The sequence below is a fragment of the Pleurodeles waltl genome, chromosome 3_1 (genome assembly GCF_031143425.1).
Source record: "Pleurodeles waltl isolate 20211129_DDA chromosome 3_1, aPleWal1.hap1.20221129, whole genome shotgun sequence".
NCBI lineage: Eukaryota > Metazoa > Chordata > Amphibia > Caudata > Salamandridae > Pleurodeles > Pleurodeles waltl.
This window is the reverse complement of record NC_090440.1, coordinates 1,667,796,835-1,667,820,897: the sequence shown is the minus strand read 5'-3', so window position 1 is coordinate 1,667,820,897 and position 24,063 is coordinate 1,667,796,835.

The following is a 24,063-nucleotide window of genomic DNA, read 5'->3' as shown; positions in this document are numbered from 1 at the left end:
ACCCTACTGTTCTACTGGAGCCGGGTCCTAATAAAATGTCATGATATTCAGAACATAATGGCAAAATTCCATACATGGACGTGTCACTTGAATTCAATCAGTAAAAAAATAAAAATCAGTCAATTTTCACTGTGGTGGCACTATTCATGGAGACATTTAAAAAACTGTCTGTTGATTCTCATTCCAGTGTGTTCTCGATTTATGCCTGCTTTCAGCAAAGTATTCATTCAGGGGCTGAGAACATTCGGCTAGGCAACTGTTTTCTCCTTGACCTTCTGCCTACTGCTGTTCACAGCCACTTTGTTCACTTGCCTCTATTTCATTGTTTATTGCTTTTGGGCTGGGTTCCTCTGACACAGCAGCTCTCAATCTCTTACTGATTTTTGGCTACCTATTTCATCTTTGCACAGTTCTAACCAAATTGCTTGCACTTTCTTCAAGCTTGAGGTGAACAATTTCAGTTTCTATGTCTTGGTTTACTGTGGATACTCTTGACTCCTTTATGATAGGCCCTGCACTTTTCTCAAGTTGACTTTGAGACACTTGTGCAAAATATTCTCAACCCTCTGAGCATCTGTATTGCACTGGAGTTTGACTGCTGCCACTTCTTCACCGGCTTGTCTTGGTGAGCAAAGAATGGATCCAGTTTGGGAGGCCTCTGTACTTCATGGCAGTGCTTGTCCTAAGGATGACTTGGAACAGGCCATGCCAGCTGGGCTCCAGTCACGATTTTCTGGCATGTTTCTTCACCAAAACCTAGTCTCTAGATATAGGCCAGGACACAGGCCATTTGAAGCAAGTGGACTCACGCACTTTGGGAAGTTGAGACTTTAGTGCCCCATTTGTTCAACAATCTCAGATGCCTCCATCCTGTAGCTACAATGGATTCTTTGGTCCACTTGAAGTGCTACACATAGCATTCTCATGAACTAATTCTTGAAATAGGTCCCACAATATGACCTCCAGAGAAACTGACAGGACAAACTGAGGGATCAATTCCCTCATTAACAGCTTGGTCACTGTGAGACTGTCATTTCTCCTAATTGGGTACGCTTGCACACAAAAGGAGAAAAAACAGAATACCACCAAGATATTGTGGGATCCGTTTCACATGAACATTTCAACAAAGTCAATCTGCATTTGATTAAAGGGACAAACTCATCTTCCTTTATGACTCATAGTCACATCTGTACTTCTTCCCAGATTTAATTGTTGGCAAGTAGTACATCTGTGACACATCATGTCTGGAATGACAAGATAGTGGGAATTGAACCAAAATGTCTTGAAGAGAAGTACCATAGCATCACTATATAAGTGGGACCATGCAAATGCCTTCCCATGGAAGAAAACATGGCACCTGGTAGGACTCATTTCTTATCTGTTGAAACCCAGATCTCATCCTAATACTTCACACACCCTGCCTAACCCACTGCTCTTGTTCATGTTCTCGGGCTTCTTTGTTATTACTCTTTATTAATTCCCAGGTATCAGCAACATTCAACAGCATGTTTTAAACAGCATTGTTCTGTAAGTCATATGAATGTTCCCTACTGAATGTAAGGGTCTCAAGAGCACAGTACCTTGCCATCTTGTCCGCATAACGTTTTCCAGCAGTCACAAAATCCTGCCCACTCTTGTGTGTTGCACATTTCACAATTGCTACTTCTGCAGTGAATTGCAATGATTTGAGTAGATCCACCACATAATTTCTATTTCTAATGGGGGAACCAGAAGAAGTCATAAAACCTCTCAGGGACCACAACTGTCCAACATCATAGACCATGCCAAACCCATACTGACTGTCAGTATAGAAGGTAACTCTCAAATTGTTAAAGACACAGCCCACTCTATACTGCTCTCATAATTCCTTGTACATTTCTTACACATGAGACATCCAAAACCAAAGTAAAATTGAACTCATCTAGAGGGATGTCTCAAATATCGGGCCTTGGCTTGGTACACAATTCTGTCACATTGAGACAGTCATGGTCAACCCCATCATCATCTTCATCAGATTCAGGAAAAGGCTCAAGTTTAGCAGGGTTCCGGGTGAAGTACCATTTCAAAGTGAGACTTTATACTGCTAAACAAACTGCCCGCACCTGTGGAATTTGTTATTTGTCATGTGTTTGAGTATGAGTCAACAAAATTTTGGCTAAATGAGGGAACATCACAGTAAGCAAATGCCCCATCAGAATGCCCTCATCCTGCTGAATGCTGACACCAGCTGCAGCAACTGCCTTTAGGCATCCAGACAATGCCGTGGCTGCAAGATCAAGAGTGGAAGAGGAATAGGCAATGGGTCATTTGGCTTAAATGCAGACAGTGTGAACTCTTCATGCTCAACAGTAGGCTACAAAATCTTTTTGTAATCAGGCAATTTTAGAGCATGACAGAAACTTCCTCTCAGCTCAAGGATGGCACACATGAATTTACTGTGCCAAGGTAGCAGTTCAGGCATGTTCTTGTGAGTAAGTATCTGTAGAGGTTTTGGCACTGCGGAAAAGTTGGGAATCCATTGACGACAGTAGCCAACCATTCACAGAATTATCCTGACTTAGGACTGTAGACATTCTGTCTTGAGAAACTTTCCTAGCTCCTTTCTCAATGTGATATTTTAGAACTACCCTCTAACAGTACTGCAATTTTGTAGGGGATTCTTTGTATCTGTTTTCTGCTAGTGGTTCAAGAAGTCAAGGGTATCTTGTTTGCATGTATCTTGGTTGGTCAATGCCACAAAAAGGTCATCATTATACTGACCAAGAGCTGAGTTGCAAGGCAACTACAAAGAATCAAGATTTTTCTTCAGGATCTGATTAAAGATTGAAGGGCTCTCTGTATACACCTGTGGAAGATTTTATTTTGAAATCAGAAAGTGAAAAAGAGTTCACTGTCCTCAAGCATTGGAATGGAAAAGTGACTAACACAGGTGGATAACTAAGAACTATTCAGCATCACAGGGCATTTGATATTGAGGCAGAACATAGAATGATCATCTGATTCACCTTACTCAAATTTTTAACTATACTCCGCTTTTTGTTTAGTTTCTGCAAGCCCATTACAGGTGATTTGCAGAGGCTCTATAATATCTCCTGCATTGATTCAATCACAGGGGTAATTCCAGCCACCGCCTTTGATGGGAGGTTGTATTGGGGTGTTCAGGGATACTCTGCATATCATTTAATGGTTACTTTTACAGGTTCAACATCTTTGATTAGAGCAATGTCTTTGCCTGTAAAATCCCAGACAACCTCTTTCACCAAATCTCTTAAGTTAGCAGGTAAGTCTCCTCTGGCCTGAACTGGGAACAACTCAAAAGTTGACTCTTGTGTTCTCAGTTTAAAGTCTGCATCTTCATTTTGTGCATCTTCATATTGTGCCTGAAGCTCAACACCATCTGGTGTGCAATAAATTGCACAGTTGAGTTTGCAGAGTAAATCCCTGTCTAATAGATTCACTGGAGTCGAATCACATATTACAATTGATGTTCATGGGTACCTTAGCTGAAACTGTGTTCATGCTCTGTTTATTACCAATACTTATATCCGCACTTGCTTTCCTGAGAGGGGTACATTTCAGTGGCAACTGGTCTATTTAAAGCAGAGGTGGGGGAGGGAAGATACAATAATAATAATGTTTAAAAAAAAAAAAGAAAAGGCACTTACCCGACTGCGACGGGTCTCCTTCTCCTCATGGCGTCCTCCTCTCGTCGCGGTTTCAATGCACCAAGAGGACCAAGAAACAGTGCTACCAAATCCTAACAACAATTTCATGCTGGTAACAAGCATGAAACCAGCGTCGGGATTGGTGGGAGTGGGGTCTCTCAGCACTCACCAGAGCTCTGGAGGTCTCTGCTTTCTCTAACCCAGCTGTCTGAAGAAAGCTGGTTTACAGATATTTAAAGTGCACATGTTAGGCTAGCCATCACAAGATGGCCGGCCAAAGGGACATGCACACTTTATGCAAGTGCACAGCTCCCTGATGCTGTCACTCGGCAGCTATTGCCCCACCCTGTCCTGACACTCGTTCAGGAAGGAGTACTGAAAAATAAAATGGTAATAAAGAAAGTTTATTGCCATTTCATTTTTCAGCTCTTGGGCCTTTTTGTAGCATTTTTGTAGCATGGTGATGCTCCTCCGCTCTCGTGAAGGGGCCACCCCTGGTACGTTTGGGACCTCTACCATTGTAATAGTAGAGTTGGTAGCTCTGATATCTATCAAAAATTGTATGGAGTGGTCATTCAACTCTCCACCTACATATAGCCCACTCTGGCCTCCCTTAAGCCAATCAACCTCCTTCTGCTGCACCTACATTTTCAAAATGGGAGTCATCTGGTTATACTTGTCTATAACAATAGGAGAAGGCGTATGAATCCTAGCCTCTCTCTGCGGCTTAGCAGCTGGTCAAGCCACAGCCACTTTACATTCTGCCCACAATTCGTTAGGGACCACAATATTTTTTTTAAGTATTTACATTTTCTCGCAGCACTTTTAAACTTTTCACAAACGTATCTACTTGTGAGTGCCATAGGTCAGGATTTTCTCACAAATTTGGAAACTGATGTGTAAATGTGTCAAAATTACCAGCACTCCAGGGTACATGCACATATCCACCTCCATGCACGCCTCAATGGATAGTTTTTGACTTCTGTATCATTTGTACCAGAAGTCATCTTTTTTTCTGTTTCTTATCCTTTCTTTTCCTCCTGTCATTACGCTTTGGAGTGTCACCCCATTTCCTGATACTGCTAATTCATTCACATCTAATTTCATGACTAATGTTCTCATATTCTTTATAGCATCGTCCCATATAAAGATTCTGAAATCCTTCTCTAAGTCCTGACTTTTAGATAAGTTGATTCCAAACTCCAACTCCGCCAATTTTTCATGAGTTTCGCAAGCCTTCCTTGCAGCTTTTTTAATCAAAAACAAAAGCTTCCTCGTTGTACCCACCTGTGAACCCTAAGGCAATACTTCCAAGTTCTTTGAATTCTGCCCTTAATCTCAAAACATCAGTCCTCTTCAAGGTGCATATTTCTTCTAGGCTTGTGACTCAGGATCTTCCTCAACATCAATGACAGGCATATGTACAACTGGAGCTCCTCCTGTGAGGGGTTGTGCTCCTATATCTAGGGTAGTGCTAATACGAGATGTGCCAGGGGCCAGTGCTTAATTTGAGCCAGTGGTTTCCTGTGCTCAGCACAGTACTTAATTGTCAACATCACAGCTTGTGATATTCTGCCACGAGGTTGCGCTGTCTGGCTAATTTAGATATGACCACAACAACAGTTAATTGTTATTTCAATTTACATTAAAATGACTTTTATCTGTCATCCAATCCAATCTTATAGCTTTGGGGGGCTGGAATACTCTGAATTGTCTCACTTGTAGGAGTGTGATGGTTAGCAGTTGTATTGTTACTATCATTGGCAGCATGGCAAGGAAAATGTGTGGTACAAGCTGCAGTGACACCCTGACGAGAGCCCTGGCACTTCCTTTTTTACAAATGAAGCACTGCCAGGGGCAGTAGTGATGGTAGATGTAGCTGAGGTTGTAATAATAACAGTAGTCCTTGTTGCTCTCAATAATGGATCTGAAGCGACAAGGGGCATGCCTCCATGTAGGGAACTCTGATCAATGGGAGAACTTGTACAAATGGGAAACACCTGGAACAACGACTCCTAAACCACGAAGTCGTGGAAAACAAAAGCAAAACAACGGTTTTGTTTTCGACGACTTCCCAGTTTTCTGGCCTTAACCATGCATGTGTGAACCACTTACATGGCGGTTAAGGCACAGAAGAAGGGAGTCGACGCGGTGAAGGAGTGGGTAAGTTGGGCTGGGACTGGGGCTGTTTTTTGGGGGGTGGGGTGGGGTGCGGGCTTGGGGTGATTAGGATTTAGGGGAGGGGGGTCAGGGTTTAGGTTTAAGGGGTGGGTTGGGGGTTGGGGTGCTTTAGGTTTTAGGGGATGGGTTAGGGTTGTGGTAATTTTGGGGGTGGGGTTTGGGGTGGTTGAGGGGCTAGGGGGGACGCATACTGTAACCGTGCATGCTGATCACTAATGCCTTTACCAGGAATGCTTTCACAACGAAAAATCATTGTAAAGGCATTCCTGGTAAACTCATTAGTGATACCAACGAGTTTATTGTTGAGCCATGGGTGCTTGAAGCACTTGTGGTTTCAACATATGACCTTTACCAATGTCTATATTTGATTCTCCACCCACCATTTACATTAATTCCCTCCAGACCGCTGGCCTGCATTGAGAAGGAAAAAAATCATCCAAAAAGTCATCACTTGAGTCAATGTCACTTAGTTTTCTTCTTTTCAATCCAACAAGCCTTTGTAGGAAATATTTCGTACTGCTTTTTCCTTTGCTATTGCAGGGTACCCTCCTATGCCCTTCACAAAATTTTCGCTCCATTCCTGCTGCTCTGCTTCCCACTTTGCCTCCATCGAGCTATGGAAATTATTCCTCGCATGTGTTTTGTACTTTCTTCTATTTTGCTTCTGTGGCATGCTCACATGCTCACAGGTTTCATTTAAAATAAAACTCACTTCAGTTACTCTCAAATTAAATGTACCATGCAGGGGAAATTGCAAGGGTGCTTCAGTCGCTGTGATTTTGTTCCATGGTCTGACACAGATACACGTGTGTAATCCAACTTTGGTTTGTATTATGTAAGGTGCAGGTGTGCCCTCTAGAGGGGCCTACTCACCCCCACGGAGAGGTATTTCTACTCGCTCAACAAAGCTGTCCATCTCTTGAAGAATTTCATCTTTCTTCTCCATGCAATGCAGCATGAAATCTGTGAACTTCAATTGAAATGGCCAGCAATTCCCAGCAGATTACCATGTAATACTCAGCGACACAAGCATCCAATCATAGTGCAGCACCACTGAACTGACCACTCACAGCCACACAACCAGTGACTTTGCTAACAAGTCCCGTTTGACACACAGACCAACCATACAACCCCGGTGCTACACCTTTGCAGCACCTCACAGAATCTCTCCACATTAATCAGATTAGTTTAAGTAAAATATCAAAACGAAAAAAATAAAACAATAACTCCTGTTTTTCTTACAAAAAAATGCAAAGTTGTCAATCGCTCTGTGGGATATGGAGAATAGCACAGTCCTTGCACTTTTATCCTAGAATAAAAATAATAGAAAATATGCAGAAAAAAGAAATATGGCAGACTAAAGTTGGCCATTTTGAATGTCGCTTATATTAACTACAGTCAATTAAAAAGTAAAAAATGCACAGCAAATACAATTGTGTGTTGCTTGTTAATATGGTTACGTGTACAAAACATTTAGTTACTAACATTTCTTTCAGATGGAAGTTTGCATTAATCTGTTGCAAACCAAACTGGGGTGGTTAAAATAATAGCTTTTTAACATGTTTAAAATGTAAATGAAAAAATATTTAAGTGTGGCCAAGTGTTTTACTTTAACAAAGCTGTTGTATTTTCAAAGTGAACAGCAGTGGCTCCTTTAGACTTAGATGCAATATTTAAATATTTCTGAATGTGTATATTAGCAAAGTTTGATCAAACAGCTCACTTGCTTTATGAAGGTGAACTCTAATGATTCAGAATTCAACTCATCAACATGCTCAAATAACAATGAAAAATGTATGAGTCTGCCAAAGTAAAAATGGCAGTGATGATATTTCACAGAAATGTTGTTACAGAGACTGCGTGTTAGCATCATCTGCACACTTTCCACTTTATGTCAGCTAATAATAGTGTGTCAGTAGGAGCCTGAATTCATATGGAGTTCATCAAAACCCCAGACCTCAAAAAACTGTAAGCCAGCCAAAAAATAATACAGAACATTGAAAATGGAATAGGGTTTCCGTGTAAATAACAACGCTTGACTTGCTGACTGTAAATCAGTATGGGGAAGCCATAGATCCACTGGCTGTTCATTGATTTTCAGTTTGCGAGGTGACCCTTTTTTGGCAGTTTTATGTAGCGCGAACTCGACCCCAAAGTACTGGAGCTCTGTACATGAGCACCAGTTAGGTTACACAAGGTCACATTCATATTTAAGGCCTGGTGAGCTTAAGTGACTTGCCCCAAATCACAGGATGCTGATTTTGTAACTTTTGTATTTTGACTGTACAGCTGATTGATTTGTAAAAGAAAGCCCTAGACTGGAGCAAGACATCAGTCACCTTGATTCACCTGATAACCTTAGTCATGCGATTCTATGTACCAGTGAAGATGAGTTACACTCCTTTGAAATCTTGCAAATAAAATGTTGAAATGGCAAACAATGGAAGAAAAACATGGCTAACTTACAAAACGGGAATGCTTATTTTTCAAGTGGAAATGCGGCGGAAAGAAGCAGATGTAGCACAGTGGGAAAAAAAAAAAGAGAACCCGAAGAATGAAGAACTCGTGCAGGGTTAGTACATTACAGAGCGACAGACAAGCGGGAGAAAGCAAGCCCTTCTAAAAATGGAGGGCATTAGTTGTAAAGGAGTTCCTCATGCAGTTGAACGTAAGCACTGAAGTGGAAGGATACTTTCAAACAACCAATCAGATTAGGTAGGAAATGGGAATTTTCTGGACTGAGCCATCTCATGTTTAACAAAGTCTCATGCTAATGGCCATGAAAGGTAAAGGGAGGAAAGTCAAGAGTGGAAATGGATGAACCGAAAGCCCTCTTTATGTATATTGCAAGCAAAAGGACTGACAGCTATGCTGTCAAATTCAGACCCAAAAACTAGAAACGGGTAATAAAAAGGAGGTGGCTACTTTGTGATCACAAAGAGCACCAGAGGTGTGTGTGTGGGGGGGTGGGGGTAGGGGGGGTGGAAACAGGCATAAGTATATGTTATTTACAGAAGTCAATAGTATCATTTTATTGGTTTCCCTTGTAGTATTTCTTTTCGTTATACAGCGCATTCAAGATCTTGCCTGGGTGCAGAAAGAAAGAGACAGAAAAAATGATGCACATCATACAGTAAAAGAGGAGGTAAAAAGGAAAAAAGAAAGGGTGTAATGACTACAATGTGGCAATACAATTTGTAAGATTAGAAGGACATTTAATTAGTTAATACAGAAACAAGGGAGCAGGTGCATTTTGTTCACAACTTGTGAAAACCGCAGTTTGAGTTCTTTATGTGCCAAACACAGTATATTAACTGGACTTTGAGAGCTAATGCTTTCCAAAATGCAGGGAGAGGTCGGTAATAACACAAAATCACTTTACTGCAATTATATATTTGAAAATGTGTAGCAATATCAGGGGCCAGTGTCTCCATTTTTTAAATAAAAATGTAAGCTGCTATGGAGGGAAGGCGCCTTTAGCTAAAACATGACATATCATACCTAGTTCTATGGAGAACTTGGTCCATCTCGGTCAGCTTTGAAGGAACATCCATCATTTTTAATAACAAACTTTCCATTTCAGCTCCATAATTCACTCTTGCTCTTAATGCTGATCAAATGACTATTCGGTCATCCTCCATGTTTGCCCCAGAAATGTTTCCTTTTCTTTGTTGGTCGGCCAGAGTTGACAAGAAGCCACAGGTGTCATACGCAATTTCAAAAGAATATGGGCTTGAATTAAAAAAAGGTCTGTGCGAAGTTGCAAAGCAGGATAGAGTTGCTTCACAGTTGTAGCACTTTGTAAATGCCATGTTTTTTTGAAACACGTGTTCCACTTGATTAAGAAAATAATGTTGCATGCTACCTCATGAGCAAACAGATTCGGTCTTTTTAGGAAATTCTTTTGCAAATATATTTAAAAAAACATTAAAAATGTGGTAGTCCTGTGCAAAAAGAGTACATGTGTAGTTTATGCTACACACACACAGGTGCGCATGCCCATTGTTGGGTAATTAGTGGGGAATCAAGCCCATTTCAGTCGGTATCCCTAATTCTCAAAGAGTGCATACAAAGATGAGCACACCTAGCCACCTGTGCCAATACAGCTTGTATGACAGGGTACAGCCAGACAGGTGAATGCCCAAGGTAACCACCAGTCAGATCTCACCCCTACACTTATCGTACAGAGAACAGCTATGCTAATGTACTGCACAAGTATAGAAATCATTTTTTTAACTATTTTTTGAGGGGATGAAATAGAAAACGTGTTTGAAAGGACAGCTCATTTACGACCAGCCCATGCATTATAATAAATTCACCCAAATTCACCGATGTTGAGGGGCTTGAGGAACTTAGTGCAGTGTTTAACACACAATCACTGTGCTTCAAGTAAAACTGAGATTCCATAATCTTAGGCTAAATAAGGGGCCTTCCGTTCGGAGTGGGCCAGTGAAAAGATGCTCCAACGTCGTTTCCAATGTTGCCAAAGTATACGTTTATTTAACCTTCAATATTACAACCAACCCTGGCAGCTACCTAGTCTCAACTCACCGTAGGCTGCCTCAACATTCTAGCTTCTTCTCCACATCACTAGGCAACAATACATTCCAATATCCAACACATCTCCCCCCTTATCCTACAAACAAACAAAAATAAAAAAAATTAAAAAAAATCATAGCTACAATACTTTTACATAAATAAATTCTATCCTAATTCAATACAGCATACTATGCACTACATGACAACCTGCAAACCCGATTTATAACGAAATTAACTTCACCTTATCTAATGTATATAAAATCCATAAAATTCCTACGTCACGTAATCCTTTAAATACACAGGTCTCTTCACCAATCTCCTTCTCCTACACACCTCATTGTTCACCTCGGTCCACTTATTATCATCCCTCATACTCTTCCACTTTCGCAACTCTGCTTCATTACACTTCGTTACTTCGCTCACATTCCATCTCTTGCCATACTCCATCTCCACACTATAACCTTTCACACTCACCACTTGCCCAGGCATTGACCATTTAGATTCACCTTTTTTTTTATTCCACACCTTAGCTCTTACCCAATCACCAATCTTCAACTTTTCCAACTTCTTCCAACACCCTTTATTTCTTCCGTCATACGCTTTTTGACCTACCCTTACTCGCTTCAACATTTCCTCCTCATTCACCTTCTCTCTTCCTGCTTTACCCATCCATCCAGGCACAGCCTTGGTACACGGCTTTCTACCCTTTAACAACATGAATGGGGTCTCCAACGTGAGGGAATGTGGAGTAGTGCGATAATTCCACAAAAGATTCTTTATTTCCTTTTTCCAGTTCAGACCATTTTGCACCGACAATTGTATATTTTCACTTATTACTCTGTTAAACCTCTCTACCAGTCCATTCTCCCTAGGATGGGCTACGGCAGTTCTAATGTGCTTTATCCCACATTTTTTCATATAATCGCCAAACTCCTCAGATGTAAACTGCGGACCATTGTCCGTTACCACCGCCTCAGGATATCCTTCTCTCCTCCATACCTCTTCGCAAAACTCAATCACAGCACCTGACCTGACATCTCTCACTACACTTACTTCAGGCCATTTGGAATGATAATCTATCATTACTATGATAAAAACCTTGTCACCAGTATCCAATAGAAAAGGACCACATATGTCCATCCCTACCTTCTGCCAAGGTTTATCTGGAAACGGGAATGGAATAACCGGTGTCTTCACCCCCACATGGGATTTATCACTGCATGCACACTCCACACAGTTCCTTACAAATCTTTCCACATCCCGGTCCATCCCTGGCCACCAAAAATCTTCTCTCACCTTCCTCTTCATCCCCGACATACCTCCATGACCCTCATGTAACACGTCCAACAACCTCCTTCTTAATTTATAAGGAACAATCAACCTGTCACCACGTCTCAACAAACCATCTTGATTGGACAATTCCGACCATACACTCTTGAAATTTGTCACCTGACTCACACGCTCTCCCAATTTGGACCAATGCATTCCCACATATCTCTTCAGCAATTGTAATTCCTCATCTCCATCCACTGACTCACGCCAAAGTTCCTCACTAATTGCATCAGTTCCTACATCCTGGACACTCGCAACCATCCACTCTTCTTCCTCCTCATCTGCTTGATTCTCAATTGGCAGTCTAGATAGACAATCTGCATTAACGTTCTTTACCCCTGGTACATATCTTATAACAAAATCATACTCCTGTAAACAATACATCCACTTTGCTATTCTGGAAGATGCACGCTTTGCACCCTTTGTCGTGAACATATCGATTAACGGTTTATGGTCTGTTCGCAGTTCAAACTTCCTTCCCCACACATAGTTTTTAAAGTACTTGACACCCCACCAACAAGCAAGAGCTTCTTTCTCGATAGCAGAATATGTTGCTTCTGCCCCCTTCAATGTTCTAGAAGCAAACGCTATCACACGTTCCTTCCCTTTGCATGACTGCATTAGTACTGCTCCAAGGCCATGCATGCTCGCATCGGTAGACACAATGGTATAATCTTCTGCTACAAAAGGTTTTAGTTCCACCGCGTCGACAATGCATAGTTTTAAGGTAGAATACGCTTGCAGGCACTCCTTAGACCATTCAAATTTTTGATTCTTCTTCATTATAGCGTGCAACGGTTGGGCCACTTCAGCAAAATTCTTCACAAATTTTGCATAATATTCTGCTAGACCCAAAAACGATCTCAATTGGTCCTTATTCGAAGGAATAGGTGCTTTTTCAATTGCTTCCAGAAGGTTTATTTTCGGTTTTATACCTTTCCCAGATACTGTATGGCCCAAATATTCAACATTTTTGCGTTCAAATTTACAATTTTTCATTTCCACTGTCAGACCAGCCTTCTCCAATATGGAACATACCTTCCTCAATAGCATATCATGTTCCCTCACATCTTTTGCCCATACTAATACATCATCCTGGAAAAATTTTACATTTTTTACCTCACCCAACAAACCTTGCATGATTCTTTGGAACACTGCCGAAGCAGATGCCAAACCAAAGGGCATACGTAGATACCTAAATGCTCCTTCCGGAGTTATAAAAGATGTTAGATGTTTTGAATCAGAGTGCAGCATGACCTGGTGGTACGCATTGGACAAATCAATGGTAGAAAACACCTCACCACCCTGAATACTTGCCAACAGCTCATTTATATTCGGTATCAATGTCTATCTATCCAGATGTTATCATTTAGGTCCCTCAAATCCACACACATGCAAATTTTTCCATTAGGCTTACGTGCCAAAACCACTGGACTTAGCCATTCTGATTACTCTACTTTCTCTATCACCCCCATCTCCAACAATCTTCTCAGCTCACTTTTTAAGGCTTCTTTCAGCACTACTGGAACGCTCCTTACCTTGTGTACTTTAGGTACAGCTCCTTCCTTCAAAATGATTTTATGTTGGAATCCTTTCAAACACCCCAGTTTCTCGTTAAATAAATCCGGAAATTCTAATTTCCACTTAACTGACTTCATGTCTTCACCATCCACAACCAATACTTGTTCTTCCATATTAGGGTTCAGTATAATTTCTAAAGCTCGCTGTTCACTCCACCCTAATAAACATCTTCCACTCTCCACCACATAAATATCAGTGAAGATTTTTTTTTCTTTAAACTCAATTTCACCTCTGAAACAACCCAAAACAGGTATTCTATTTCCTCCACATCCCATCAGATTTACTTTGGGTTTAAGTAACTGCACCTCACCTAATTTCACCCATGTTTCTTTATTAACCAAAGTATGCGGGGAACACGAATCCGCCCACATCCTCACTGGTCTTCTATTTAATTCCACCACACATTTTGGCGGTTTATAATCATCATTCCCTATCATCCACACATCACTAAATTCAGACACGTCTGAAGTACATTCCGATATTATATCTTGTAGCATTAGTACCTCTACTTGTTCACAACACTCATCAACTTCCAAGGAACTTTCATCACATAAATAGTTCACCTTTTTCCTGTTCCCCACTTTCTTCTGGGTACAAGCTTTAGAAAAATGTCCTATTCTATTACAATTGAAACACTTACTGTTTTTAGCTGGGCAATTAATTGAGAATGCTAAATGTTTTACACTGCCACACCTGTAACATTTTTTTTCAACCCTCAACTTATCATTGCCACCCTTAATTTTATCCACTTCCCGGACAGGCATATCATTTTCATCCACACTATAATTTCCTCCTAATTCCTTGATATACTTAGAAGTAGCCTTAATGCGCCTTGCTGCTGCCAATGCTTCATCTAGTGATGGGTCCCTGAGCGACAACAATTTTTCTTGTATTTTTCTTTCCTTGGTACGGCATATCAATTGATCGCGTATTATCTCTTCATGTAAATCTTTAAATTTACACGTGTTGGCTAACGATCGTAATGCACACACATACTGATCTACTGATTCATTTGGCGATTGGACTCTAGAAAAAAATGTATGTCGTTCCACAACAATACAAAATTTTCTACCATAGTGTTCTTCCAGAGCTGTCATAGTTCCTATATATATGTCATTGCTCTCATCTTCTTCATCAGAACCATCCCTATTAACTTCTAACTCCTCGTTACTGGGTAATGTTTTTAATACTTTCCTCCCTTCAACACCCAAATTGTGTTTGAGCAAAGCCAATTTTCTTTTTGCTGTGAAAATAGCCCCTCCTAACGCTTCCAGGTAAGTCTCAAATGCCTCACGCCAATCCTCCCAAGGCATATTCGGATCACCTGGCATACTCAAAAAGACTGGAGGCGGCACTATTGACTGCATGTTACTTGTCTCTGTGAATGGGAATTTATAGAATACTTATGTCTCCTTTTTTTTCTTCTTCAATAAACAATTTTTTTCCTTACTGTTATAGTCCTGTAGACCTTAGGCAAAATACAGCGTTCAAAATGGATATTGCCCAAAAATCACTCACTTGTCCCTTCCTTGTCTCCACTCCGAAGCAACTCTGAATCAAAAAGAAAAAAACAAAAAAAAAACGCTGGCGTGCAGATCGCGCAAATCTGTTCTTCAGACCGCATTTGCCAAATCATTTCTTTTGGTAATGTGCGCGCGTGCGCGCGCGTGCTTGCTGACAATATAGCCCCGTGCTCAACGCGATCCGTATACGTTGCCTGGGCGACGCACAACACCAGAAATCCGCGTGCCCGTACTGTGCCAGACGCCTTCCACGCGCCGGCACGCAGCACATCCGCGCGACCAAAACAGCCGTTGGTTTCCGCAGGAGAAAAATATAGAATAAAAACTTTTCCAAACCGTAATTTTGCTCCTACAGATATGCCGACATATACTCCAGGTACGTTTCCCACGCCGGAATGCACTCGCTCTCTTCTTCGGTGCCCCAGTGCTTTTTCACTCTATTTTCCACACCGGAATGCACTAGTTCTCTTCTTCGGTGCCTCAGTGTTTCTATGCACCTCTGCACAACGTGTCCAAGCACTTCTCCGACACCTGAGCATTACAGTGCACAGTTTACACTCCTTCCCGAATTGTAGCACGAGTTGGCAAATGAAACGCAGATGAGATACACTGAGTCTCTCCACCTCATTTTAACGACCTCATCACACCGCCAGGGTTGATCCACCGTTCACACATGGCATCCCATCCTCGTCGCCACTGAAAAGATGCTCCAACGTCGTTTCCAATGTTGCCAAAGTATAAGTTTATTTAAGCTTCAATATTACAACCAACCCTGGCAGCTACCTAGTCTCAACTCACCATAGGCTGCCTCAACATTCTAGCTTCTTCTCCACATCACTAGGCAACAATACATTCCAATATCCAACAGCCAGTATATGCTGGGACCTCCCTAAGCAGACTTCCGTCTCTTTAGCTGCCTGAGTAATGAGAACTAACACTTTGGGCCTTATTTAGATGTCCTGTTCATCCCGTTTAAAATCCATATAGGTCCTCCAATACACTTTAAATAGGGCAGATGGAACATTCTTGACTTTTTGCTAAATGTGCTGCACAAGCTCTGGATAAAGCACTTCTGATATACAAAGTATCCATTTGCAAAAAGTGTTCACAAATAGTGCACCAACTTTTTACAAATGGAATAGTCCTTTGTTACCCAGTGCTTTAATTTGAGCTTCAGGTGCCGGGCACTGGCACTTATATTGGAGGGTAGGCACTTCTTTTTATTTACTGCAAGCAAAAGACACATATGAGAAACACGAGGAAGAGAAAAACGTAAAACCGTCACGAAGGTAGAAAGCAGAAAGCTGCAAGAGTGAGCTGAAGGGGCAAAGAGTGACTGCAAATGGATTAAAGAGGCTGGAGATGGCTTTAGGATTACGCTGCCTCAGTATTCTGTGCTCGCACATTTAATTGAAGCAGCCGCCTGTTTCAGAGCAGAATTCTGGGTACTGATGCGTTTTCATTTTCAAATTAAGCACTGTTGCCAAATGACCTATGTACAAATAGGTCTGTTCACAAAATACCCATAGTAGTGGGCCACAAGGTGACCTACTTCATCAATATTAGTGAAGTAGTTTGTGAATTGGGACTCACTACGATTGAATTGGATACCTTTGCAGAAATAGTGGCTTGGTAGGGTCAACAGATCTGGTGGTCGGGATCAGAGGGACACAAAGTGCCACTATTTTTTTAATTTATGAAAAAACATTCCCCTACTTCTTATTAAAAGACAACCATCCTGGAATGGTAAACTCCGATCATGCAAATGCTTCAGCTTAAGTTTCATTCAGAGATTCACCTGTGCTGGGAGACCGAGGCAGCTTAACAATAAACAGACCTTCTTACTAGGGTGCCTCCTTGCCTAAAGAAATGCAAATGCCCACAAATAATCAATCTGTAAATGTAAAGGGGGATTGGGAACAGGTACTGGTTTAATTGACCGAATCACATACTTTTCAACTGGTAGTGCAAGGGAGTTACCAGCTGAACTGTGCAGTGTGTGATTTCCGGGCAATTAAATAAAATAAAATCATTATCTACACTCTGGGTATTACTAAAACCTATATTTTGGAAGCATAATTGTATCTGAAACCTTCTTGCATATTTGGAAGCAGTCTGTCTTATACTGCGTGTAATGCAAGTTTAACATATGACTCACATTTGCTCTGTGCTTTCTGTCACAGAGTAGGCCTTCATTATACTATCACACAAGCCACAATTCTCCATTGCACCAAACAAGATTTCATTCTTTGGCTTTCTGGTTACACACAGACCTCTCAGTGCATTAACTAACAGAGGTTTCATAATACACAATAGTGCACATATCGCTAATTAACTTTTTTTTTTTTAATGCAATCCATGAGTTATTATATATGTAGCTACCTGAAGGGGAATATTTTGTTTTTAGCCACACCTTTGACCCCACTCCCACACTCATTGACCCCCACTCCATTGTATGCAACATCACAGTTCCCATACTTTTTTTAATGCACTTCGACCACTGAACAGATCACCATGTTTGTGAACACATTTGAATAAAGAAAACTTTTAAATACAACCCATTTAACTTAAATAAACAGGACTGCATTTAAAGAAAACGTTTATTATCTGTTAATGTTTGTTCGAGAGTTTACTATGGTCCCCTGGACCACAACCTACTCCCCAACAAACTCGCTTTAATATTCAAAAAGGGGGAAGGGTCCAAAAGAGGCCTCTTACCTTTTGCGAATGTGTTACCATCCCAACACAGGAGTCAGTAACTTTTCAATATTCTGCGACTAGATGACTGTTGAAAGACACTGGTTCTACCCTTAACAAATCAGTATTTGGATGTGATGCCCTAAACATCCATTTTCTAAACAGAGATTCGTTGTTGGTTGCTAAACCCATTTTGTGATTCATTGGAATTGGAAAATAGGTTTATTACATAAAAAATAGACATTTTGAGGTCGCAAACTCTGTGATTTTGCAAATCACTGAAAAAATGCTTTGTACATCAGTCCCTTCGTTTTTAATGCTGGTTTGTAAGGCATGCGCCTTGCCAAACGAAGCAGGGAACGCAGGACCTATCTGTGATTCAGGGGACACCCCTTGTTGTGCGGGGTTTTAACAAGTTTGAAATGCACACATTTCAAATCTCCAGGCTTGTGGCAGGACGTTCATGAATGAGGCCCTCTGGATCTGTGTTACTGGAACTCTCTTTTACCATAGAACGTTGCGCTTTAAATGTCCCCACGAAAACGTGGTACCGTCCTCTGAGCATATGGCGGGTTTTCCCATCAGTATGCAGGGCTCGCCGGAGTAGAAGTATAAATCCGACGTGTACGTGTTCAGCTGCAGCGGTATTAATCTGCAGTAACCTGTCAGTGAACTCTACAGCTAATATGATATCGTTATGATTTTACCATCAATCAGATGGGAACAGGCCCGGACACTCCTCGAACAGTGCCTATGAAATCTAATTGTGCCGGAGCTCCATTGGTTTCCAGCATTTCTTTTTATCTGTCACAAGCTGTTGGCCCACTGCACTGCCTTAGATTATTAGCCTTATTGTATTAGGTCTCGGGGAAGGGCCCGGAGCTGAAATCCCCGTTATTCCATCCTTTGTTCCCGAGCAGCATCTTTTCCGACAGGTTCTTGTTTGAGATTTAAATCAATATTTTCGACCAGGCACCACAGCGTGAACTTCTAACCCATCGATCGGCCTCCCCCACCAAAGAACCAGCAGCATTTAACACTTGAGTTGTATGTGAGGTAAGTAAGCTCACCAGCGTTTCTGAGGAGATGAAAAATGGCGCGGATATTGTTATTCAACAAGGAAAAAGACAAGAAATAACTACAGAGCTGCGAACAGTACATTTGAGTCTTTTAACAGAGAGGAGATATAACTAGGCCCAGGCTACGTTTGTTGTGAGCACATACTGTCTATGCATGGTGCTGTGTCATTTACATAGCGCTTCATACCGCATTTTAGAGCGCCAAAGCACATTCTAGAACAGGTAGAACGCTGGACCTGATGGGATGGGCCGTATACATACTTAAGGCCTCCAGGGTGACAGCTGAACGTGGCACTTCTCTTCCGCCATTGACAATGCCTGTTCTTTTTGGCATGGAATGGTTGGCTAAAGTGACCTGGGTCACGTGCATCGTTTTTCTGTTAAACTTCATATCATGAATGCTGCAAATAGAACGATTGAACATATACTCAAGTGCAAATATGCTATATTTACTCATAGGAGTGCAGTGTTGTAATTGTAATACTATAATCCGAGATCATATACATTGGATGTCAAGGTGTAATAGCAGAAAGGATGTGGAGCCACGAGGGGCTGAGTCATGAAAAAGCGGTGTCTTGAGAAAAGACACAGTAAGCACATCCTGGTCGATGATTGGTGATTGGTGATCTAGCACATATAACATTGCACTTGAAGTTGCATTTTTAATTGCTGGACATGTATAATCATAATTAAATCCCACATCACGGGTGCCATTCTTGATGCGGCAATGAAAATCATAGCACTTCTCTGACCTTTACCGGGGGGCCCTTACAAGGTGGAACTTGGGCAGCTGCACAGTTTGCTCAGGCCTTAAAGTGTCTTATATGTTAAGAACGTGCAGTTGCTGCTGAGCACATCTCAGCGTCTGTAAATTACACGAACGCAAATTTAACATATTTGATTTGGACTGACCTGGATCCGGCTCAAAAATACCTGCCAGATTCAGGATCTGATGGATCCCTCTCATTTCCTGGACTTATGTGTAACATTCCAATGATCTGGGCACTTCTTATATTCACAAACGCAAATGGTGCAACATTTACCGCTGTTCCTTAGTTCAAAATGCAACCTTCTGTCTATTTTGGAAGCGAGGGTGCATTTTGCGCTAGGAAAATAGAGCTAAAGGCTTGTAGTAAATTAGGGGGAAATCCTCCCCTGAAAGCACATTTATTGAGCAGCAATGTCTGCTCAAAATTCATGTTCTATTCCATTTGGTACAATTTCTTAGTGCATAATACATCCTTGTGTCCATTTTGGACGTGAGTGGGCGTTTTTTTGCTAAGAAATAATAATAAACACAGAATTACACTTCTCACATAATTCAAGTGGAATCTCATGGAATTCTTAGGTAATTTATGTGATTAAGCTACATGAAATTATGCAAGTGATGCCCACCCCTGGATTTAAGTCCACAGTTTGGCTGATGGGTTACTCCATCACAGACGTGACAGATATCCTGTCTGCCGTATTACAAGTCCCGTAGGATATAATCGACTCGCAAAATGGCGGATGGGATATCTGTCATGTTTGTGACAGAGTAACCCATCTGCCAAAATCTAAATCAGGCTCTTAATTTCCTGTCCACAGTGGATTAGGATGAGAATTGGCATAACCTGCTGTAGTGAAGAGCAGCAGGCTGGTGATGCCCAGTATGGATGTGTGCAGGGCTCCCAATGGATCGGCCTCGAATACAGTGACCTACAGTTTAGGAACTGCTGAGCATTGTATTACAACTGTCTCCACACAATGGTAGACATTAGCTTAATTTATTAATACCCTCTTAATAGATAGCTACAGATGTGTGAAAGGACCTTCACATGAGAGGAAACACATTCAGGAACCTTCTTCAGGGAATAGACCCACTCGATATTACCATGGTATTGTGGTAACTTGGAAACTTAGGCTACATTGTCAACTAGCCCCTAAGGCACTCCTAATTCGTAACTGTGGGCACACCCACCAGCTAGGAGAAATGGGGAATTGCCTGATCTTTAAGCCTCTCCAGATCTGGGGTGCAAGATGTGGGAAACATTTCCTTTCAACCCTTCCACTGGAGACAAGTTTGGAGAATATAGTGCCAATGAATATTGTCCTGAGAGCAGGTGTTTCCAACTCAGGTTCAGTAGGGCAGCATAAGCCAGAATGTTTGGGATATTCACAAAATGAACATTTACATACAATTAATCGAACTGTAACTCATTACCAAAGTCAGTTTTTATCCAGAAGATTTGGCACTAACTAGGCCTTCCAGGGCTACCTTGGACTCCTCTGTTCTAGAACATGTAGTCCTGTGTGGGGATTTCTGGCTGGCTAGAGAAGAACACTCCCTCAACAATGGGTACAGTACCTTTTCACTCTGATCCTTCTCTGACCTGAATGTCCAGCTATGTTGAAAACTTAGAAATCAGGTGCTAGCATCTCTTGTGTCATCCTGAAATAGATAACCACAAGGGATCACTGATCAGTGGCACATGCACTGCCTAGTGCTTACGTGCCCTGCCTTTTGTCCTACTCAGATTCTGTTCAGTCCTCCAAAAATTTCTCCACCAGGGTCATACCTGAACTGGGTAAAGTGACTGCCTTTCTTAGAGGCTTAGGCCCTCATTAGGACCCTGGTGGACGGCGGTATTTTGGAGAAAAGTACTGCCAACAGGCTGGGGGTACTCTTCCCCAAAATAAGACATTGGAGGTTTGGCTCAAGCCAAACCGCCAATGTACCACACCGTTCGCCAGGGCGGTAACAGCCGCCGGGCTGGAGACTTCAGTCTCCAACCAGGCGGCCGTGACTGTCCCACCCGCGGGATTATGACCCCACCTACCACCATGGTTTTCATGGCTTCCTTACCTCCACAAAAACTATGGCAGTAGGCACTATCAGTGACAGGGAATTCCTTCCTTGTCACTGATCGGGGTCTCCCCGGCCCCCTCCCATTCTTCCTCTCCCTCCCCAGAGTCTTACCCCACCCTCACGCTCCCACTCCAGACCCCCCCACGACCTACACGCACATTCACGCACCATCATACACATGCATACGCACACTCATACCCACATTCACCCACGCATGCATTTATCCATTCACATACACATCCACACACACTGACATACATACACGCACCCAAGCATTCAGACAACACAACATACAAGTGCACTCAAAACCATGCATGCACACACGCATTCCTCACAGCACACACCCGCATGCACACACACACAAACATGCACCCACACCCCCACACACACAACACCCCCCCTCCCCTGTCAGAGCACCCGACTTACCTGATTGCAGGGGGTCCTCCGGCAGGAGACAGGACGGGGTGCTGCTGCCAGCAGCAGCATCCGCCAGCAGAACACTGCCAGGCCGCATCATGTGTTATGATATGGTCTGCGGCGGTCTACTGACATGGCGCTGCTGCTGGCAGCAGCTCCACCTTTCTGTCATCCGCCGCCATGGCCGCAGCCGGAATTCCGCCATCCTTCTGGCGGAATTCCGGCTGCGGTCATAATATGGTGAGCGGTAGGTAGCCGGGGCGACGGTGTTTTGGCAGCCATCGCCGCGCCGGTAAGCGGTCAATACTGCCAATGTTATAATGAGGGCCTTAGTCTTATAGCAACTATCTCTTCAAAACTCTCTCTCCATTTCTCTCACTCTTGTCTCTGTTTAGTTTTAAAAAAAGTTTATTATGCTTATTGTTTATTTGTTTTTATAACTTGCTCCGTACTGGAGCACTGTTTGCTTTTCATTTTGTATGTTTTGCTGTTTTCACTCTGGGCTAAATTTTTTGTTTCATTCTGTTTTACTTCCAAAAAGCTGCTGTTGATTTTCTTTTACACCAGGCGGACCGGGGGGTTCTACAGAATTCTTCCTGGTGTTTATGTCAGTTTTGCTTCACCTCGATAGGCACTGTTGCAGGTAGGTACTCTCAGAAGGCCATTGTGCTACTCTTCGATTTGTCACTGTTACATATATAGGTATGTCATTGTGCTTTCTTATTTCTAGCAAGCTCTTGTGTCAGTTTGACTGCACTGTTTGTAAAATGACTTTGTTTTCCTGAAGGTCATTTAGAGTTACTTTTGAAAAAAATGCGTGAGAGTATGTACTATTTTATCACTGCACATTCATTAGATAGAGCACATTCAATTTTGCAAGTAAGGTGTGAGTTAACACTGACTACATTCAGAAACTGAATTAATGTAGGTCATCATTAGCATAAAAACAGACTCATCAGTTTCCAATGGCCAAGCAATTAACACTGGTCCAGCAGATAACCAGTTTGTGCCCGTTAACAAGAAAACATCATAGACATTCAAAATTGCAGAAGAAAATCCCAAATAACTGTCAAAGGCCGTGCCTCATTCTCAAGGTTCTTCATGAGGGACGTAATGACTAAGGGCCTCATTACGAGTTTGGCGGTCCCGTGACCACCATGTTGGTTGTGGCGGTCACCCCACCAACAGGCTGGCAGACAAGACTGCCAAATTATGACTATGGCGGTGCACCCTAAGGAAAACAGCCAAAGCGCCGCCAGCACCGCCACTGTGGCTAGACTGCCACGGACGACTGAAGGCACCTGCAGGCCGGTAGAGACCATGTTTCTGCCAGACATATTATGAGACTGCACACCGCCAAGTTTTCTGCTGTGGTTGTACCACCACAGAAGCCCAGGCGGAAACAAACTCTATAAAAGGAGACACTCACCTTCAGGAAGCCATACTCGTCCAGAGCCTCCATGGAATCAGAACTAGACGTCCTCCTGCTGCTCGCGGAAATACTTTGGAATCTACTCTACCGATGACAGCAACAACCATAAGTACACATATTTACCTGTTACTGCTGTATATTGTTAGTTCTTGTACACTTACACAACATACCATCGGGAAGGGAGTGATAAGGTGACACTATCACAGAACTGTACACTGACACGCACACTCACATACAGCAACACAGACAACTGCACATACACAGTACACACACTACAGGCAGCACACACACACATGCACACACACTCACACGTCAAAAATACACTCTTACACATGGAAACACACCACAGGCCCAGTCTCAAATATTACAACACAACACACCACACAACCACCACAACCGCACCATTGTCAATACATTGGCAAGCACTGACAATAGACACTACCTAGGGACACATCACACATACAACACAACGTACAACCAACATGGAACAAATACACACAATTACACAATCATACAACTTACCAATCAACACACACATTACATCATACCTATCATACCATGCACAAAACATGTACACTCACACAGTTAAAGCACACAAAGCCACACAACACAGCAACAAACACATGCCAACACAAACACCACACAATACCATCACAACAACATGTCTGCTAAATACACATGCCAATTGCACAACACACACCCTATCCCTGGGGAACAAAAGCACAGAATACACCATCACATACTGGCCATACAATGCAGGAAGCACAAG